General features: G+C 42.5%; 1 protein-coding gene across 11 annotated transcripts in view; it reads right to left on the reverse strand.

The window, feature by feature from the left end:
• Positions 1-21994, reverse strand: part of lrrc7 (leucine rich repeat containing 7) — a 266336-nt gene that overhangs the window by 168250 nt on the left and 76092 nt on the right. The window lies entirely within an intron of this gene.

The following is a 21994-nucleotide window of genomic DNA, read 5'->3' on the forward strand; positions in this document are numbered from 1 at the left end:
TGATTCATTATGTAAGGGTCTCTCGACACCTGCTGCCTCTGCATGGCAACGCAATGTTTTTGTCTCATCTTCGGTGAATTAAAATATTTTATTAAAGCACAGGCATTTTATAATTTATACTTGAAGTTATGAATTAAAAGCACATTGATTTCCTGTATCAACTGTAGGAAGAGATCTCATCAAATATCATAGTCATCCTTCAATAAATAAATTGAGTACAATTGTTCCTCATGTCTATCTGCAGAAATTAGCCACCATGGAACTCGAAATGAACAAGGTAGATTATTCACATGACCACGAGGAAAGATTCATTTTCAGAGAGGATAAAATTATATTATAGCATATGTTAATTATTGACACTTGCCAGGAAACCGACAAGAAATAACAATGAGGGAGAAATCTAAAATAGGTTAGACTTCCATTCCTCCCACCGACAGAGGGATTTGGTACAGTCCACTAAACCATGCAGTTACGATGCATTTTTAGAAAGACTTCAGTCCCAGATTCGCCCAAATGAGATCCTTACCATTTTATTAATACATTTATTTTTCTCAAAGTCAGCAAATATATTATTCTCTCAGAGATAAAACCAGACTAAATACTGCAATCTTCTTGCACCCTGCATTTTTTATAATTATGTTTAAGAATGTATTCAACGATTAGAACATAATTTTAAGTCATGTCCAGGTATTATTTATTCCTGTCTTACAGCTGTATAAAATATGAAAAAATACCCATTGTCTATTACTTCATCAATGATAGTGAATAAAGTCACCATCCCTTCAGATCCCATATTTCAAGTCATGATTTTTGCTGATTTTAGTTCTTGCAGCACCACAAAGTCTTAACAGTTTGGTGAAAGGAGAGGTCAATTGGCATTTAAAACGGAACTGCTGTTTCATGACTCTGGCTAAATGTGTATATAGGCATTAAGTCTTAGCTTGAACATAGAACAGTACAGCACAAGAACAGGCCTTGCAGGCCACAATGTCTGTGCAGAACATGCCAAGTTCATCATTTATCTACCGGCACATAACACATATTCCTCCACCCCCTCCATATTCACCACCCCCAGCAACATGTTCCAGGCACTCACAAATGAAATGGACACAAATTACTGGAGTAACTCAGCAGGTCAGGCAGCATCCCTGGAGAACATGAATAGGTGACGTTTTGGGTCAAGACCCTTCTTCAGACTACCAGCATCTGCATTTCTTTGCTTCTACAGATAAATTAACTGGTTATTCGAGCCTAAGTTCGCTTCAGCAGAACGACATAAATTAGATCCCTATGGGGTAATCTTTCCTTCAATTTTCATTCCTTTGCCTCTCATCTGCCCAATTTCAAATATTTCAGCAAATGCAAATTAAATCCTCGTTATAAACACTATTTGCATTATATACAGCCCAGGTTGCACCACAGAAGGCAAAGTCAAAATGATATCAGTCTCAAAAAGGAGATCGTACACATATCTCCAAAGAGTTAGTTAAATAGCAATCTCTCAAAGGAAAAAAGATGTGGAGACAACTTAAGGCCTACATGATCAAAACCAGTGCCACCGATGGAGGTGGTGAGCAACAAAAGGAAAGCACAAAAGATGGGATGGAATGAGATCATGGACAGATTTGAAGATAGGGACTTTATCTTCAAGGATCAGTAGGATAGGAGTCAATATAGATCAGCAAGCATAATAATATCTACAAACACTGGTGCAAGTAGGAATTTTTAGGATTAATGTTAACGTAACATTTAATTAAATTTTAAGAGGCTGGGAGACCCAGATGGATTAAATATGCCGGAGAGCCTGTAAAGTATGGAAATGCATGGAACGGGGTCACAGCAGCTAAAAGGCCAAGCAGATTCATGATACAAACACTGAAATAGCTAAGGAAATGCACCCCATTTAACTTTTAATAGACTGATGTACAACTGCTGTGGCCCAAATGAGAGAAAAGGGAAGAAATGGCTAACAAGCAATTACAAGGAACCCTGTGCAGTCTCTGGAAATAGGTAGCTGTGGAATTCCATAATGTCAAGAACTCTTTGAGCAGTATATCAGAGCTTTATACAATTACTAGACCAAGTGGACCCGTTGGGCCCATTCCTGGTAGAGGGGGAACAGGGAAGGGGAGAGGATGTCGTCACTGAGTGAGCCCTGGACTCAAAGCCTCTCCTGTATTGGTGTAGCCCCCTCAATCCCCCCCACTCAATTCCCCCTTATCCCCCCTCCTCCCCCACTGACCAACTCCCCCAACCCTGCCTCCACCCCATTTCCCCCTCTCCTGACCCCACCCCACCCTCCCCTCCCCCCTCCTCCACACCCCCACTCTCTCCAGCCCCCCACTGTCCCCTTTCCCCCCCACCGTTCCCCCCAACCCCACTGCCCCAACCCCCACTCTCCCTCCCCCCAACCCCACTCTCCCCGACCCCCTCCCCCCACCCCCAGGTTTAGAGATACTGCGCAGAAACAGACCCTTCAGCCCACCGAGTCCTCGCTGACCAGTGATCCCCGCACACAAACACTATACAACACACACTAGGGACAATTTACATTTATACCAAGCCAATTAACCTACAAGTCTTTGGAGTGTGGGAGGAAAATTGAAAATTGGTTGGCGGACAAGAAGCAAAGAGTAGGAATAAACGGGTCCTTTTCGGAATGGCAGGCAGTGACTAGTGGGGTACCACAAGGCTCAGTGCTGGGACCCCAGTTATTTACAGTGTATATTAATGATTTGGACGAGGGAATTGAATGCAACATCTCTAAGTTTACGGATGACACGAAGCTGGGTGGCAGTGTTAGCTGCGAGGAGGATGCTAGGAGGCTGCAGAGTGACTTGGATAGATTAGGCGAGTGGGCAAATGCATGGCAGATGCAATATAATGTGGATAAATGTGAGGTTATCCACTTTGGCGGCAAGAACAGGAAAGCAGAGTATTACCTGAATGGTGACCGATTGGGAGAAGGGGAGATGCAACGTGACCTGGGTGTCATGGTGCACCAGTCATTGAAAGCAAGCATGCAGGTGCAGCAGGCAGTGAAGAAAGCGAATGGTATGTTGGCATTCATAGCAAGAGGATTTGAGTTTAGGAGCAGGGAGGTTCTGCTGCCGTTGTACAGGGCCTTGGTGAGACCGCACCTGGAGTATTGTGTGCAGTTTTGGTCTCCTAACCTGAGGAAAGACGTTCTTGCCTTAGAGGGAGTACAGAGAAGGTTCACCAGATTGATCCCTGGGATGGCGGGACTTACATATGAGGAAAGACTAGATAGACTGGGCTTGTACTCGCTGGAATTTAGAAGACTGAGGGGGGATCTTATAGAAACGTATAAAATTCTTAAGGGGTTGGAGAGGCTAGATGCGGGAAGATTGTTCCCGATGTTAGGGGAGTCCAGAACCAGGGGTCACAGCTTAAGGATAAGGGGGAAGTCTTTTAGGACCGAGATGAGAAAACATTTCTTCACAGAGAGTGGTGAGTCTGTGGAATTCTCTGCCACAGAAGGTAGTTGAGGCCAGTTCATTGGCTATATTTAAGAGGGAGTTAGATGTGGCCCTTTTTGCTAAAGGGATCAGGGGGTATGGAGAGAAGGCAGGTACAGGCTACTGAGCTGAATGATCAGCCATGATCATATTGAATGGCGGTGCAGGCTCGAAGGGCCGAATGGCCTACTCCTGCACCTATTTTCTATGTTTCTATGTTTCTATGAAACTGAAGATCTCGGAAAAAACCCACGCGGTCACAGGGAGCTCGTACAACTCCATACACGGCACCTGTAGTCGGAATCAAACCCGGGTCTCTGGTGCTGCAAGCACTGTAATGCAGCAACTCTACTGCTGCGCCACCCACTTATTCATTGGAATATTTTCAGTCATCAGAAGACTTTTATTCAGTTTAATACTACATCTGAATAACTTCAAAAAGACAAGGCTAATAATAAGTCTCCAACCCATAATCTTTTAACCCTCAGTACAGAGTCACAGGGTCATACACTGTGGAAATGGGCCCTTCGACCCAACTTGCCCACAAAGAGAAAAATAAGTGTGGCCAGTGAATCAAGGTAAGCATCTAGTTTAAGTACATCTGATAGCTTGATAGGTAGTTATTTTAGTAACTACACACAGCAGGTTAGCATTTGATTCTAGCTGTTGCTAATTTAGCTAATATCATCCAGCAAGGCAGCTTAATGCTTTTGAGAAAGAGTTTCAAAGACTCAATGCGTGGAGATGTTTAGGATTTTATTGAAAAATATGCATCGAGTCAGAAAATACTGCAGGTGCTCAGAATTCGAAATGAAAACAAAATCCGGGAAATACTAAACAGGTCAGGAGGCAGTGGAGAGAGAAACAGTTAAGGTCCCAGCTTGTTGGCTTTGTACCACATGCAAGTTGAGGATAGCAAGAGGTCCATACTGATATTTTAAGCTTTTTACATGTAAAAACAATTGAGAGAAAAGAATGATTAAGTGAGAACATTAGTTTGTTTTCAGTATTCTAAATAATTTGGTCATCTCGTTTTGCAATGTCTGCATATTTACCAGATCTCTTTCTGATGCAAAATATAAAGTGCTAGAACAACATACTGGTCAGACAGCATCTGTGGAGGGAATGCACAGGTAAAGTTTTGGGTTAGAACCCATCTCCAGATAGATTTGAAGTAGGGGAGAAAGTTGGAAAAGAGGTGGGGGCAGGACAAAATCTGGCATGTAGTGGGGTGGATACATACAAGAGGGACACAAAAGAACTGGAGGGTCTGGAATTTTAAGTAAAACACAAAATGCTGGAGTAATTCAGCAGGTCAGGCAGCATCTCTGGAGAACATTGTTGGGCGGTGTATCGGGTTGGGACCTTTTTTCTGACAGATGAATGGAGTGAGAAAAACTAGAGGTGACAAGGAAACAAAAGGATGTCAGATACAGAGATGGAGTGAAATGTAATGCCCAAGGAAAGATAAAATGAAAATGAGGGACTCACAGATTGGACACGAGGGTACGAAGGAGGGGAAAGGAGCAGGTAACTTTATCAAACCCTGCTCACCCATTTGCCAATCAAACCTGCCCTTACTTCTCTTCCTCAGCTTTCTCCCCCTACTACAATCAGTCTGGACCTAATCTGAAACATTACCGGTCCATTCCCTCTACAGATGCTGCCTGATCCACCGAGATCCTCTAGTACTTTGTGTTTTACTCAAGATTCCAACACCAATAGTTCCTGCGAGAAACAAGTCACAGAAAATCTAAACCAAGGACAACACATTATTTTACTATTTTTAGGAGAATCTGAATAATTTAGGATTCAATTCTCAACACAAGTATGTCATTGGGGAAATGGGTTTAATTTAAAAACTATATCAAATGGACACTGCATGAGTTATACAATAACTATCAAAAGCCCAAAATGGATCTGTTTAAGCTGACTGTGGGAAGTGGTTCCAAAGAAATGCTCAAATTTAGTACAACCTTGAAATTTATGGATCCTTTGTAAGTTTTGGACAAGGTCTGTGAATGTTATTCTGCTTCTTTCTCTCTGCATGTCCACTGCATGCCACATCAAATTCAAAGCAGAATCCGGTTGTGTTGGGATTTCCCAAACTCTTAAGTAATTTGCTTCTGCAAACCTATGCCAACACGATCGAGTGTAGAATCAGAATACCTAACCATTTGAATGAGAATTCTAGACAAGATCGGGGGGGAAACAATCAAGTTATTTATTTTACATAATTTTACTGCATCTGAGACATTTAAAACCTCTTCAAAGCTTTGCTGACTTTGACAAATGGCAAGGCTTTATCTGAAGCCGGTCCAGTCAAAAAACTATTGTTGGATTTTGGGGGATTGATTGTTGGTGAGGCACTAAGCGTCCTACAAGAGGAAGATTGAGGACCACTTTTCCAACAATGACCCACGGCGGGTATGGCAAGGCATCCAGCACATCACCAACTACAAGACCAGCAACCGCACGACTGCCGACGGCGACGCCTCGCTGGCTGAGGAACTTAACTGTTTCTTTGCTCGTTTCGAGGTGAAAGCTACAGTGGCAGACATTACACCCTCTCCAGCACCTGACAGCAACACCTTCACTGTGCAGGAGTATGATGTTAAGCGCGTGCTCAGAGCAGTGAATCCCAGGAAAGCTGCAGGCCCCGATGGTGTGACGGGCAGAGTGCTGAGGGAATGTGCAGACCAATTATCTGAGGTCTTCACAAAAATCTTCAACCTGTCCCTTTTAAAATCCACCATCCCTCCCTGCCTGAAGTCCGCCATAATCATCCCACTGCCGAAAAAGTCTGTCATCAGCGGTCTTAACGACTACCGTCCGGTAGCACTCACACCGGTCATCACAAAGTGCTTCGAGAGACTGGTCCTGCAGCACATCAAAGCCAGCCTCCCACCCACCTTCGACCCACACCAGTTTGCCTACAGAGCAAATAGGTCTACAGGGGATGCCATCGACACTGCTCTTCACACTGCACTGACCCACCTTGAACACCAGGGGAGCTATGTGAGGATGCTCTTCCTCGACTTCAGCTCTGCCTTTAACACGGTCATCCCGAGCAGACTGGTCACCAAACTTTCCGACCTTGGATTTTCCCAAACCATCTGCCAATGGATCAAGGACTTCCTGACCAACCGCCCCCAGACAGTCAAAATAGGCCCTCACCTCTCCTCCACCATTACACTGAGCACCGGCTCACCACAGGGCTGTGTGTTGAGCCCCATCCTTTACTCCCTCTACACTCACGACTGCGCCCCCACCCATCCCACCAACACCATCATCAAGTTCGCGGATGACACGACTGTGGTTGGACTCATCTCAGAAGGAGATGAGACAGCCTATAGGGATGAAATCCAAAGGCTGGCAGCATGGTGTTCAGTGAACAATCTGGTCCTGAACTCCTCCAAAACAAAGGAACTTATAATTGACTTTAGAAAAACCAGTGGAGATTACGACCCACTCTACATCAATGGGGTCTGTGTGGAAAGGGTACCAGCTTTCAGGTTCCTGGGTACGCACATCGCAGAGGATCTCACCTGGTCTACCAACACCATCACCACAGTAAAGAAGGCACAGCAGAGACTCCACTTCCTGAGGATCCTCAGAAAAACCAACCTGCAGGAGAAGCTCATGTTGTCCTTCTATCGCTGCTCCATCGAGAGTGTGCTGGCATACTGTATAACCACATGGTATGCCAGCTGCTCAGAAAAGGACAGGAAGGCCCTTCAGAGGGTCATCACGACGGCCCAGAAAATCATCGGCTGCTCACTGCCCTCCCTGGAGCACCTGTTCAGCCTACGCTGCCTCAGTAGAGCAGGCAAAATAATAAAAGATCCATCCCACCCCGGCCACCGTCTGTTTGTTCATCTGCCCTCTGGTCGACGTTTCAGGTCGATCAAATCCCGAACAAACAGACTTAAGAACAGTTTTTACCCCAGGGCCATACGAGAACTGAACACTACCTTGCACTAGGCAACACCGTTAAAAAATCGGTCATATAATTGTATTTAATTGTATTTATGTATTTATTTGTTTTTGCATTTATTGCATATATGTTTGTACGCACCGTCAGGATTGGCTATTTTTTAATTTCGTTGTACTCGTTGCAATGACAATAAATGAATATTATTATTATGACACCTCACCACCTCATCAGCCATGATCACGGCGAATGGCGGTGCTGGCTCGAAGGGCCTACTCCTGCACCTATTGTCTAATTCTTACTTCAGGAGGCCCATGTATTGAACATGATTGAACCACAGGTATAAAGAAAACCTGGACCAAATCAGATCTTAGGGCTGTCAAAGATTAACTAATAACTCCCGACAAATCAGTTAGATACCTGCAAATTCGACAAATCTCATCAACTACTCGGTTAAATTTTGCAATAGTTGATGTACATATTAAGCTACTGTCCATTTGAGCACTGCTGCTTTTAGTATTGGTGTTGCCTGATCTTCACACTATCTTACACCAATGGGGATGGATAGAACTAGATCAGTCATTACTGCACCAGAGATTATTGGCAGAGCTGAAACTATAAACAACCTGATACCAGATATTTACCACCTCATATTTCCCACAAATTATGATTACTGGTGATGTAAACATTCACTTTCACTACAATCTGAAATTCCTTTCTCCATTCAGATAGCCAATAATTATAATCAGAGTAGCTTGTGGTTGAATAGCAAAGAGAGAAAATTACAATACATCATCACTAGATTTCACATATGCAGTCATCAGCTCAGATAACAATATTAATTATGATTTAGAGGTTAATCTTGAGGAATATTTTACAAGTGGTAGACTTCAAGCCTGGCTAGCCTGTGCCCATTGGTGAGTGGGAGTGGCAGGGTTGAAAAGGAAATGAAGATTAATCATGTAATTCAGTATATCCAAATGTATGCGTCACCACAGTATAGTGTATTTGATTGGATGTGTTTATGTCTGAGAAGAGCTTTAAATGCTCCAGATAAACATTTTAGAGTTCTTTGTATTTCCCACATAATACTCCACACACACTGCTCTACCTTAAATCCAGGGAAACCATGTTGGCATATGCATTACACGTGATGAGGACAAAACAGAAATTAAAGCTTCAGAAAGTTTGTAGGATTTATTTCTAATTCAAATTCCAGTGAAGCTCTGGGGAGTGCTGCTTTGTTGGGGGTTGCATATTTTGAATGAGCTAATGGGCCAAATGGTAAATTAATGGCATTTAGCCACACTGAAGTTTCAGCCCAGATTCTTGTGCACGTCTCTCAAGTGACACTCGAGTCTGTAATTTGCTGATTTTGGGGTGCGAGTGTTTCCACAGCTTAATTTTACCTTCAACGTTTATACTCAAGCAATGATTAAAAATGGGAAGTCTAAATTTGTTTTGTTACACTGTAAATGTATGAAAAATAGTTATAAGAGAAGGAAGATCCAGGTGTAAATATCATTTCATGTGATGACCAACATCTGACTGAAAAAATGGAAGGTTTGATGCTTAGTATTCCTGGATACAAGATGTTTAATAAAGAAGGGGAAGTGGAGGGGTGGGGGGTGAAAACATTGTGAAACCTGTATGTAAGGCAGGTGTAATAGTGCCAGATGGTGGGAGAATGTCCTTTAAGGATAGAGGATAACATCTACCCGGATTTAACAAGCACATTTAATAATTATTTGTATTTTACCGAGAGCAGATTTGCAAGGAAATTAGGTTTTTTCAAGAATTAGATTGCCAACAATGGAAGACGTCAATTCTTCTAATATTATGATAAAACCTTATTCATCTCCGGAGGAAAATTGGTCTGCCAACAGTCAACAGACAAGGTACACAAAAATTTGAAATAAAAAGTGAAAACAAAAAGAAAAAGACAAGAATGGGATAGCGATTGGTTCAAGTACATAGAATTCTGGAGTATGTCAGTGAATATTTGCTGAATCAATATGTTGCATACCCAGAAGGATGCATTGCAATTGATTAATTGTTGTCATGTGTACCAAGATGCAGTGAAAAGCTTTGGGTGCCATCTAGTCAAATCATACCATACATGAATACAACTAAGTTGCACAGCATGGAACATGCACAGCAGGTAGTGCAAAGAGAAAAATACCAGAGTGCAGAATTATAGTTTTGTTTAATTTAGAGATACAGCATGGAAACAGGCCCTTTAGCCCACCAAGTCCATGATAACCATTGACCATGCGAATGTTAACCCTTTCACACTAGTTTTATGTTAGACTCTCATCCATTTTAGATACATGGGAAAATTTACAGAGGCTAAATAACTTACAAACCCCCATTTATCATATCATATCATCATATCATATCATATATATACAGCCGGAAACAGGCCTTTTCGGCCCTCCAAGTCCGTGCCGCCCAGCGATCCCCGTACATTAACACTATCCTACACCCACTAGGGACAATTTTTACATTTACCCAGCCAATTAACCTACATACCTGTACGTCTTTGGAGTGTGGGAGGAAACCGAAGATCTCGGAGAAAACCCACGCAGGTCACGGGGAGAACGTACAAACTCCTTACAGTGCAGCACCCGTAGTCAGGATCGAACCTGAGTCTCCGACGCTGCATTCGCTGTAAAGCAGCAACTCTACCGCTGCGCTACCATCTTGGGATGTGGCTGGAAACCAGAGACCTCTGAGGAAAACCACACAGACACAGAAAGGACATGCAAACTACACACAGACAGCACCCAAGATCAGGATCGGACCTGCATTTATGGCAGCAATTCTACCAGCTGTGCCACTGTACTGCCTTATAACATTATGTGTTATGGTTGCATTGCTGAGAAAAAGTCAAAGGTCAGCATCGGGGTAGCTTGGAAGATCAGGACTACACCCTACTTTATGGGAGAACTGTTCAGTAGTCTGGTAATAGTATACAGCATTGCCACAATCAATGGATGTTTCGTGTGATTATCCTGGGACCCTGGCTTGGTCAGAAATTCCCTCTAGGCATCCTGAATGCCTTTGTAAAGATTGCAAGCACATTTCTTGTGCCACTTAGGATGGTTTGACTTGAAGTTCTCGACAAAATTCATCCATCGTTGGGGAACATCCGTATGGTCTTCTTTGGCACACATTCCTCTACATACTTACCAATGAAGTATGTGACAGCAATACTCATTTAGGTTGGCTGCTGAGTCCTGAGGCAATGACATGGGTCAAGTAGAGAATGTCTCTGGTGGAGGGAAATACTTTAGACAAATGTTCAGCCAAAACATGTTACATTGGGCAGAGCTACCTTACAATGACCAATTTACCAATGAAGGAGCACAAAAGAGATGGTGTACCCAGTATGTGATGGCAATGCCATACTCATTTAAATTAGTCACCAAGTCCTCAAGTTCTGAGGCAATGAAATGGGTCAAATGGAGAATATTTCTGATGGAGCAAGATACTTTGACAAAAGGTTGAGACAAAACATTGGAGCTAGCATTCCAGAGCTTCTTTACAATGAACAATTTACCGATGAAGGGCACAAAAGAGATGGTGTATTCAGTAATCAACGTACCAAGAGGTATGGCCAATCAAGAAGTAATTATGCAGCTAATCACCTTGGTACCGTTGCAGACAATCAGATAGAGGGAGGGAGGAATGAACATCAGTACTGCAGTCAAAGTCGGTCTCATTAGTAAATTCAAGTATAAATGGCTTAATGTAAAAATAAGGAAATGCAGATGCTGGTTTATACCAATGAGACACACAAAATGCTGGAGTAACTTAGCAGGTCAGGCAGCATCAAATAATGATAACCATACAAATGGCTTAAAGTGGCGAAAGATAAAACTTCAATAATCCAACACACTTGGCACTTAGTCATAGAGTCAGTCATAAAATTACACAGCATGGAAACTGGCACCAGTCCAACTCATCCTTGACAATGAAGATGCCCCATCTAAGCTTACCCCAATTGTCCATGTTTGAGCCATATGCCTCTAAACCTTTCCTATTCATGTACCTGCCCAAATGTATTTTAAATGTTGTTATAGTACCTGTCTCAACTATCTCCTCTGGTTGCTCATTCCATACACCCACCACCTTTTGAGTGAAAAAAAATGTCCATCAGGTTCCTATTAAATATTGCCCCTCTCACCTTAAACCCATGTCCTGTGGTTCTTTTTATTCTATCCTAGGTGAAAAAAACCTCTGTACATTTACCTTATCTAGTCCCCTCATGATTTTAAACACCTCAAAAACATTACCCCTCAGCTTCCACCTCTCCAAGCAAAATAAAGTCCTAGCCTACCCAACCTTTCCCTATAACTCAGGCCCTCAAATACAGGCAAAGTTCTCATAAATCATGCCTCTTTGCACTCTTTCCAGTTAATGTCATCCTTCCCATAACAGATGACCAAAACTGAACACAATACTCCAAATACGGCTTTGGTGGTATCAGATTTGACTTCCAAATTAATATCTCAACATACTTCAATTCATTTTTCTTAGGAGCTCTATAGTTTTACAATAAATTTCCCCATGAAGCAAGCTTAAAAGGAGTATAGGAACTAGGATTTCTGGAGAGGGAAGTACAGCCCCACATTATCTGCAGGCAGGAAGAGAACTGGCATCTTAGGCTTACCCAGCCACTCAGTCTTAGCCTCAGTAGAGCCCAGGGCTTCTTCCTGGCAGCCTAGTCTTGACCACACAGTGGTGCTGGTGATGTCAGATTTGTCCCAGTGGCTCAGTCTTCCTCAAACCTGCAACACAGCACCAAGCTAGGAATCAGGCATCCCTCTTTTCACCCCTTCTTCCATCTCTCCTCTGGCTAGAATGCCTGGGTTTTTTAGGGCGTCGGCTGACAAGATTCAAGTGGCCCATCAGATGTCAACTAATTGGACCCAGCTGTTACCAATGATGCTGGGGGTTGGCCTCTCCTGGCCTGTCAGCCAATGATTGGGATCAGAGCAGCCTCTGAGGGACAGGGTGCTGTCACAAAAGGAATTCTTCCAGTTTGAAAATGTCAAACACTATTGAAACTTAAACAATTGGGAATGAAGAATGAGGTGGAAATGTCCTTACAGGGGAATAGAAATTCTAATTGCCAGAGGAATTTGGCAGCTAGATTACCAAATGAAGTGCAAACTTTATTTCATTTTAAAGTAATTATATACCAGATATTTATAAACACCTGACTAAAAAATATATTACACCCTGAAAGGATACACTATCATGATGTTGCAGTGTCAGGATGGGACCTCAGTAATTTTACACAAACCCTTATAGAGGCAAAATTCAATCATGTAAAAGAACCAAGGCACATTGGGCAACTGTAGAATTCTTACACACTGTGCCTGAATAAAGGGATTGTATCCATCACCTCCATCATTAATAATTAAATATGTTTGGCTTTGGAAAATCATTGTGCCTCATTTAACACCAAACCAGGTGAAATGTGGTGGTGCAGAGTTAAGATTTCAAATTAATAATCCATAAAACTGACTAACAATTCAGATGCACGAGTTCAAATCTCATCATGGCAGTTGTGGAATTCAAAATTTAGTTATAAATGATAGAATATAGAACAGTACGGCACAGAATGTCTGTGTCAAACATGTTGCCAAGCCAAAGTCTTATTTGCCTGAACATAATCTGTAATGGCAACTTTCCGACTTTTCCAATGACTTATTTTCCAATCGCCATTACTACACAGGGAGTAGGAGTGATCTTACGCAGACCCAACAGAACAGATCTTCCAGTCGTTATTTCCAGTTTAATTAGCTGTTTACTGAAGTAGTTGTACAAACAAGGAGATGAACATACCAGGCGTTCCTTACTCCGCATACAAGTTGTAGCTGGCTGCTCTGTCCCTGGGTGGGTCCCAGGTCTGTCCAGTCGTTGGTCTGTCCAGGTCTGGTGAGAACTGTATGCTCTCCCTCCCTGTGTCTGGCACCCCTGTCCCTTATGCATATATATATATATATATACACCACCCTGTGCTTCTAATGACTGCCCCCAAATGTCCAAAATAATATGGAAAGATATATCTAGACAAAATAATATAATATGCCAATAGTAGCTAGCCTAAACATAAATGGCTCCTACATAATCCATATCTCTTCATTTCCTGCAATTTCATGTGTGCCAAACCAAAAACCTCTTAAACACCATCATCATATCTGCCTCCACTGCTACTCTGGCAGTGCGTTCCAGGCACCCACCATCCTCCCGTGTGAAAAACAATGCTCCGCACATCTGCTTTAAACTTTGCCTTAAAACTATGCCCTCTCATATTTGACTTTTCCAAACTGGGAAAAGGGTTCTGATTGTCTACCCTATCCATGCATCTTATAATTGGATTTATTTCTGTCAGGTCTCTCTTTACCCTCCGGCGTTCCAGAGAAAACAATTCAAGTCTGTCCAACCTCTCCTTGCTTCCTTCCAACTTCCTTTAATCCAGGCATTATTCTGATATATTAAAAAAGATATGGAAAATCGGATGGCACAGTAACCCAGCTGGTAGAGCCGCCGCCTCACAGTTCCAGACACCTAGATTCAATTCTGAACTTGGGTGCTGTCTGAGTGGAGTTTGCATGTGCTCCCTGTGACTGCAGGGGTTTCCTCTGGGTGCTCCAGTTTCTTCCCACATTCCAAAGATGGTGGGTTTGTAAGTTAATTGGCCTCTGTAAATTGCCCCCAGTGAGTAGAGAGTTGATGAGAAAGTGGGATAACACAGAACTAGTGTGAACGGGTGATCTGCGGTTGGCATGGACTCAGTAGGCCAAAGTGTCTGTTTCTATGCGATAACTCTAAACTAAACTCAAATCTAGATAGAGTTAAAACTACCAGATCGGCATGAAAACGTACCAAGTTTAATAATATTCTGTAGGGGAGGTAATTATCTGGCCTACATATAGCTGTGGGCGAATGTGAGTGGCTTCTAGTTGCTTTATGAAATAGACAATAACCGCCTGTTCTGCCTTAGCCTCTGCATTACAATAGGAAATGGATTAACTGGATAACTGCTTGCCAATGACTTCTCTGCACCATGTAAGCATAATCGAACTTACAACAGAAGCTGTCTTACAGGCTAGTCAAGCGAAACTGACATATTTCTTCTCAAAGAATCACATCTCAAAAATAATGTATCAAACTTCATCACAATCCCTGAATACTTTGTGTACCATGGCAAGGCACCCTTCAGAGTGGTCAGTGTTCAGGAGCAGCTCAGAGTCTGAATTCAATTAAGTCTCATTCCATCAAGTCAAATTTGGGTAAGGAAACAGCTTCCTGATAACCAACTACAATACTGTCCTCACTCAAGTGATAGAATAGTGGACTGCCTTGTTGGACCACAACTTGAAAGAATCACAAAGGAGAGCAAAGGGCAGACTCTGGTTGAAGGACTTCAACATTAATCATCATGCGTGAAAAGTACTGCAAATGATTGAAGTCCTAGTTTATGAATCACAAAATAATTGAGGACACATCCAATATCACCAGATTTTGGCTTTTCGTGCAACAAGTTGGAGCTTAAGGAACTTGGAGGCCAAACCTAAAATAATATGCAGAGTTTTGGTCCCCTTACCTTGAAACAGATAAGAGTAGCATTGGGAGCAGTCAAAAGACTAACTCCCTGGAGTTGAGTCAAAATCTGGAATTCACTGTGCAACAGGACGAAAACTGTGTTGTCATAAGTAGGATTGTAATAGTTGAAGGTGGTAGCTCATTACTAAGTTGGTAGCTCATTGTCAAGGGCAAATCAGGACTGGCAATAAAGCTGACCATGCTAACAAATGCTACATGAATATATAAAAGAGTCTCACTCCTTCAGTTGGGACCCAGGTGAAAAGGCTCTGTCATTCATACATCTTTTACACACAGATCAATTTTGTGCCAAAGGTAATCAAAACTTGCCTACCTTTCTCAGCAATTCTAGACTGTATTATTATGTAAACCCAGTGGCACCGTACACATACACGTCATAGACACAGAGAGCCCACATTTAATCTAGAGAGATCATTTTTGATAAAATCCAATTATGTATTGCACAGAATCATTAAAAGGTGATAACATTTTAGCCAGTTGTTTTTCGTGACCTGATTTAATTAAGTACAGGGAGTTCTCATAATAGTAATAATGAATTTTTGTAATCTTGTAGATTTTCAATTTAGGAAGGAAATACATACAAGAAGTTCCATAAGTCATCATTTAATTGGAGGGTTGTCAACTGTTTTAAAGGTATGCAAAATAAATTTGTTGTTGCAGCACAGGCACATGACATGGTCTAAATAATAAGCCACAACTCCCGGATCAAAGGACTTCATGCAGAGTAGAATAAAGGTAATGGGCCAAAATATCATGTGTGATATGCAGATTATCCTAAATTCCACAAGATGGCTACTTCTTTTCAGACATGTAGAAGCACAAAAGGGCACAAAGTGCTGCAGTAAACTCAGCAGGTGAACCAGCATCTCTGGAGAAGAGGTAGGTGATGTTTCGGGTCGGGACCCTTCTTTAGACTTATGAAGGATCCCGACACAAAACGTCACCGATCCATGTTCTCCAGAGGCTGCCTGGCCCACTGAGTTGCTCCCGCACTTTTGGTCTTTTTAGACATGGTTCATCAATGACCTGTAAATGAATCTTACTTTTTTTTTTGGTCATTAATAATGAAATCTTTCATTATAACTATGTTAAATGAGCACCACTAAACAGTTTTAAATGAGGACATATTCATAAAACCTGTTCTTTTTAGACCTTTGTGGATCCACAGCTTGGCAACATGTGACCTTTAAAATCATTGTTGGATTTTCAAATTTCTCCATATCAGCCCACTATAGTGTTGCAATCACCTCTATCCCTGCAACTCTCCAACATCTCTGTGGTTATCCAATTCTGCAATTGTGCATATATGGCTTATTTTCACTGCTCCACCATTGGAGGATCCAATTTGAAAAAAAACAGTCAACAGTATTTTACCAATCCTCCGTGCCAGGGAGTGTGATTCTGTTGGCTGTAACATTTGTAACAATCAGTGGGTGCATTGTGCTCTGTCTGACCACATGACATCACTGACGGTCCTGCCTTACCACTGAGCTTGGAACCACTTTCATCCAACATCTTAGCCTTGGTAGATTGCACAAGTATGATTTATTTTTATAGGTCAGTTGTGAACATTATCAGTTCAATCACAAATTCTGGGACAATGTATTTAAATATAGGAAAGTCTAAAAGCGATCCTACTTTTTCCTAACACCATGCTTCTCCTGGATAGACACACATTCATTTCTTGGTTTGGTGCTTAAGATAAACAAGGAGTCAGGGGACTGATGTATTCATGGTCTCACAATAAAAAGATAATCCTTGCTGCCTGCTTCTTTAAAGTCTATTGTCACCTAATTCTGGTGATCCAGATATAGAAGCCCAAAATACATTACTCCTGGAGATGACAGCAGCAGGCTGCCTCCACTCTACTGGCCCTCAATGTATGAGCCAAGTGATTAAAGGAGCAAATTTTAAATTGGAACAAATCAGATCCTGGAAGTCTTTCACGTAAAAGGAAGCAATAAGGTTGCCATGGTCTGAAAATCAGTAGACAGGGTGTTACCTAGAGACAGAAGAGACAGCAGATGCTGGATCCTGGAGTTTTAAAAAAACAGCAATAGAACAATTAAATTCTTACCTTGTGCAGCTAAACAGACCCAATAACACAATAGCACATAAATAAGCATTTAATAATCAATAATAAAATGAATAACCACAATTTTCAGTAATCATCATTGTGCAAATCCGAATTCTGCGACGCAACCAAAAACATAGTCCCTAGAAGATCATCATTGCTGAGGCAGTGGCTAGTGTTGTGCATCAAGAGCCTGGTGGTTGATGCGAAGCTGTTCCTGAACCCGGTGGTCATGGTTTTCAAGCTCTTGTATCGTCTTCCTGATGGAAATAGCGAAAGGAAAGCGTGGCTAGGGTGGTGTGAGCCTTTGATGATATTGGCTCTCTTTTTGAGGTGGTGTCTTCTATATATCCCTCCGATGGTGAGAAGGTCAGTACCTGTGATGGATTGGACAATGTCTACTTCTTTGTGTAGTCTCCATTGTTTCTGAATTATCGAATTGCCAAATCAGATATGACACAGCCAGTCACAATGCATTCTGCCATACAAGTGTAAATGTTCGCTAGTGTATTCATCGACATTCCAAATCTCAATATTCTAAGGAGGTAGAGGCATGATGAGGCATGAGAGTCTGTTGGCCTACAACTGCTTCTGCTTTAAAAATTGAAGCTTTAGGCTATAGATGATATGAATCAGATGGTAAATTGGACAGAGCAATGGCAGATGAAATTTAGCCGCAATAAGCATGGTCTTGTGCATATGGGGATTAAGTAAAGGTAGGGCATGTACAATGAATAGTAGGGTGCAAAGAGATCATGGTGTACAAGTCCAAACAATCCTTTAAGATGGCAACAACAGTAGATGGGTTGGCAAAGGCAGCATACAGGATGTTTGCTTTAATTAGCCACTTAGATCATATGCTCCGAGAGAGATCGTGGTACAATTACATAAAACATTAATTGGGCCACATCTGGAATATTGTGTGCAGTCTGGTCACGACACTATCGGAAAGACAAGATCACACTGGATAGGTGCAGAGGAGATTCATCCGGATGAAGCCTGGGATGAGATTTCAGTTATGAGGATAGGTTGGATTTGTTTACTTTGGAACAGAGGAAACAGAGAGATGAGCCTGATAGAGACAACGGTAGGGTAAATAGTCAGAAAACATGATGGTCATAGACTCGGTGGGTTGAACATCTTGTCTCTGTTGTAGTCTTAAACATCCTTCTGTACTTCATTTTGCACAAGAAATGATGTCTCAATTCCACTTCCATAACCATGTGTGTTTATCTTCTCAGTTTCCACTATGAAGCTAGCACATATTCACCCACTCTTCACTCCCTCGAGTTGTATGAATCATTTGGTATCACTTCCAAGCAATTCCCTCTGAGTAAAATTAATTGAGATAATGTGTAGGAGTGAGAAAGTGACACAGGGAGTGAGTTTCAGGGAGTTAGAATGGAGGAAGACAAAGCAGAAAATCTTTTCCTAAATGCACTGCAAAGGATTTTGCTTGATATTTTCTTCATTCCTCTCGCTTTTGCTCATGGCCACATTTTATTTTTTTCCCCTGCAATATTACCAACTATCGTCTTTTGTGCCCCAAACTTTTACATTTATTCAGGTTTTGCAGGAACGGGGAGCAAAAAATGATTATGTCTGACTAAGAACCCAGATTAGGAGACAAAGGAGGGGTGGAAGCTTCAGTTTGTGTATGTAGATGCCATGGATGCTTATGGCATTCATGCAACTTCCCAGTCACCAACCTGGCTCTAGTGCTATGGTTCGTTATAACGAGGTTTAACTGTAAAGGGACCCATTGAGGAAGGAGTGGTGTCTGTTATTGCCGATGACTGCAGATGATGATTTATAGACAAAAGGACACAAAGTGTTGGAGTAATTCGCTGGGTCAGGATCTCTGAGGAACATGGATAGATACATTGGAACCATTCCTCAGACTGAGTTTAATGTGGAGCTCATCTCACATGCTGTTGCTTCCCAGGTGGAGTATGTCAACGACTCCGGGGAAAGAGGAGGCGGCGGCAGTGGTAGCGGCGCTGGGGGGAGGAGGAAGATGTCGACTGTACAGAGGGATGGAAGAAGCAGGGGACAATGGTGGATTGGAAAGCGGATAAAGCTCCCGCCGACAGCAAGAAACAGCAACAGGTAAGAGGGGCTCACTGATGCATCTTGCAAGTCAGGAGTGGGGTTGGAAGCCAGGCTCTAAACTGCCAGGGGGACGATGGGAGCAGGGAATGGGTCAGCAGGTCCTTCCATTCACATTCAGTTTACATCTTATATTTGTTTTATTTAAGTTTCTGTCACTCCATGGTGCTATAGATACACGGGAGGGGTATCAATGGCGGGCCAGGGGTGTATTGTCGTTTCGTTATCATGTGTCCTCTGTTGGTCCAGGAAAACAGATCATCCAGAAAGGCTCTGGAACTGAGGGTGCCAGAAAATCAATGTACAACCTGTATATAATTTTGGATACTGTTGTGGGGGTAACCTTTCAGGGGAGAGCAGCAGCACCCAGGTCTGTGGCACCACAGATGGCTCATTTGCACAAAAGAAAATGATGGAGACAGGGATAGCTAGAATAACAAGAGACTCAATAGTTAGAGGGACAGACAGGAAACACAGTGGCCACAGATGAGATACCAGGATGGTATGCTGCCTCTAGGTGCCAGGGTTAAGGATGTCTCTGTATGGTTGCAAAAAATTCTCAAGGGGGAGATTGAGCAGCTAGAGATTGTTGTATATAGTGGTATCAATGACATATGTAGAAAAGGGGATGAGGTCTTCAGAGTCAATTTCGGGAGTTAGGCAGTCGAATAAAAAAATGGAGCTCAAAGGTTGTACTCTCTGGATTACTTCCAGTGCCATGTGCTAGTGAGAATAGGAAAATAGGTCATAGATGATGAATGCATGGCTGAGGAACTGGTGCAGGGGCAAGGAATCAGGATTTTTGCCCTTTGGTATCACTTCTGGGGCAGACATAACTTGTACAAGAGGGACAGGTTGCAACAGAACTGGAGAGAAACCATGATCCTGGTGGGGAGTTTTGCTCGAGCTACCTGTGAGAGTTTAAATTAGTCTGGCAGGGACTGGGACCTAAAGCAGCAGTGAGGTACAATAAGTCAGTTGAGGCAAATATTGAAGTTAAAGAGAGCGTTCAAGACACAGAACAAATAGGAGTATGAGGGGAGACTGATGGATTAAACTGCATTTATTTCATTGCAAAAAAGCACAGCAGGCAAGATAGATGAACTTAGGGCATGGATAGGAACATAGAACTGGGATATTATTATTGTTAAAGAAATGTGGCTGAGGAAAGGATAGAACTGTCAGCTCAATGTTCTGGAACACAAATGCTACAAGAGGGATAAAGTGTAACCAAGAAAGGAGAGGGAATTAAGCTTTTGATAAGGGAGAACATCACAATGGCACATAGACTGCGCATTTCTGGGGAATTATCCAGTGAAAATGGAGAAATAAGGAGGGAGTGATCACTTTGATGGGATTGCACTACAAGTCCCCCAATAGTCAGTAGGAATTAAAGGAGGAAATATATATGGAGATCACAGATAGATGCGAATAACAGGGTTGTACTAGTCAAAAGAACACAAAGTGCTAGAGTAACATATTGGGTCAGGCCTCATCCCTGGAGAACGTGGACAGATGATGTTTCGGGCGAGACCCTTCTTTAGATGGGGAAAAGAAGAAAGCCGGAAAAGGGGAGAGGTAGCTTACAACCCAACGGAATGAACATTGAGTTCTCTAATTTTAGATAACCTCTCACTAAACCCCCCACCTTTCCCCTGCACAATATCTCCCCCTCCAGCACAACCCCCCCCCCCCCCCCAATTCCCTCTCCTGTGCCCACCTGGACTCCCGTCTATTTTTCCGATCCACTCACACCACCCCCATCCCACCACTTTCCGTCCTCTGGCTTTACAATCTGCAACACTTCAAACCTGTCTCACATCTTCCTTCCCTTCTTATCTCTGACCTTTGTTCCAACCATCTGCCTATCAAAAACCTCCCCTTGTCTATGTTGACCTGTTGTCTGCCATGCTCCATCCTGCTTCTCCTATTTCCAGCTTTCTTCTTTCCCTACAATAAGTCTGAAAAAGGGTCTAGACCTGAAATGTCACCTATCAAGGTTCTCCAGGGATGCTGCCTGGCCCACTGAGTTACTCTAGCACTTTGTGCCTTTTTGTGTATTATCCAGCATCAGCCATTCTTTGTTTTGTAGGGTTGTAATCATGAGGATTTTAACTTTTTAAATATCAACCGGGGTTGCCACAACAATAAATGCTTAAATTCGGTGGAATTTGTTGAGTGAGTTCAGGAAAATGTTCTCAATCAATTTGTAGATGACTCTACTTGAGAAGGTTAGATCATATGGGATCCAGACCGAGCTAGCCAGGTAGATACATAATTGGCTTGAAGGTGGGAGCCAGAGGGTGTTAGTAGAGAATTATTTTTCAGACTGGAGTTTGCCTCATGAATCGCCGTTAGGTCCATTGTTGTTCATTACTTATATGAACAATTTGCATATGAATAAGTGATATGGTCAATGTGTTTGCAGGTGACACTAAAATTGGTGGTCGACAGCGAAAAAGGTTATGAAAGATTACAGCTGGATCCAATGGGCCAAGGATGGTAGATGGGGTTTAATTCAGATAATGCGAGGTGTTGCAATTTGGTAGGACAAATTAGTGCAGGGCATACAGAATAAATGGGAGTGCCCTGTGTCCTAGGGAGAGTTGTGGAACAGAGACATCCAGGGTTGCAGGTACATAGCTTCATGAAAGTGGCAACACAGGTACACAGGCCGGTGAAGAAGCTGCATTGCAGACTTGCTTGCATCAGTCACATTAAGTAGAGGATGACATGTTACAGCTCTACATGATGTTA

Source organism: Rhinoraja longicauda, chromosome 11, assembly GCF_053455715.1.
Source record: "Rhinoraja longicauda isolate Sanriku21f chromosome 11, sRhiLon1.1, whole genome shotgun sequence".
Lineage (NCBI taxonomy): Eukaryota > Metazoa > Chordata > Chondrichthyes > Rajiformes > Arhynchobatidae > Rhinoraja > Rhinoraja longicauda.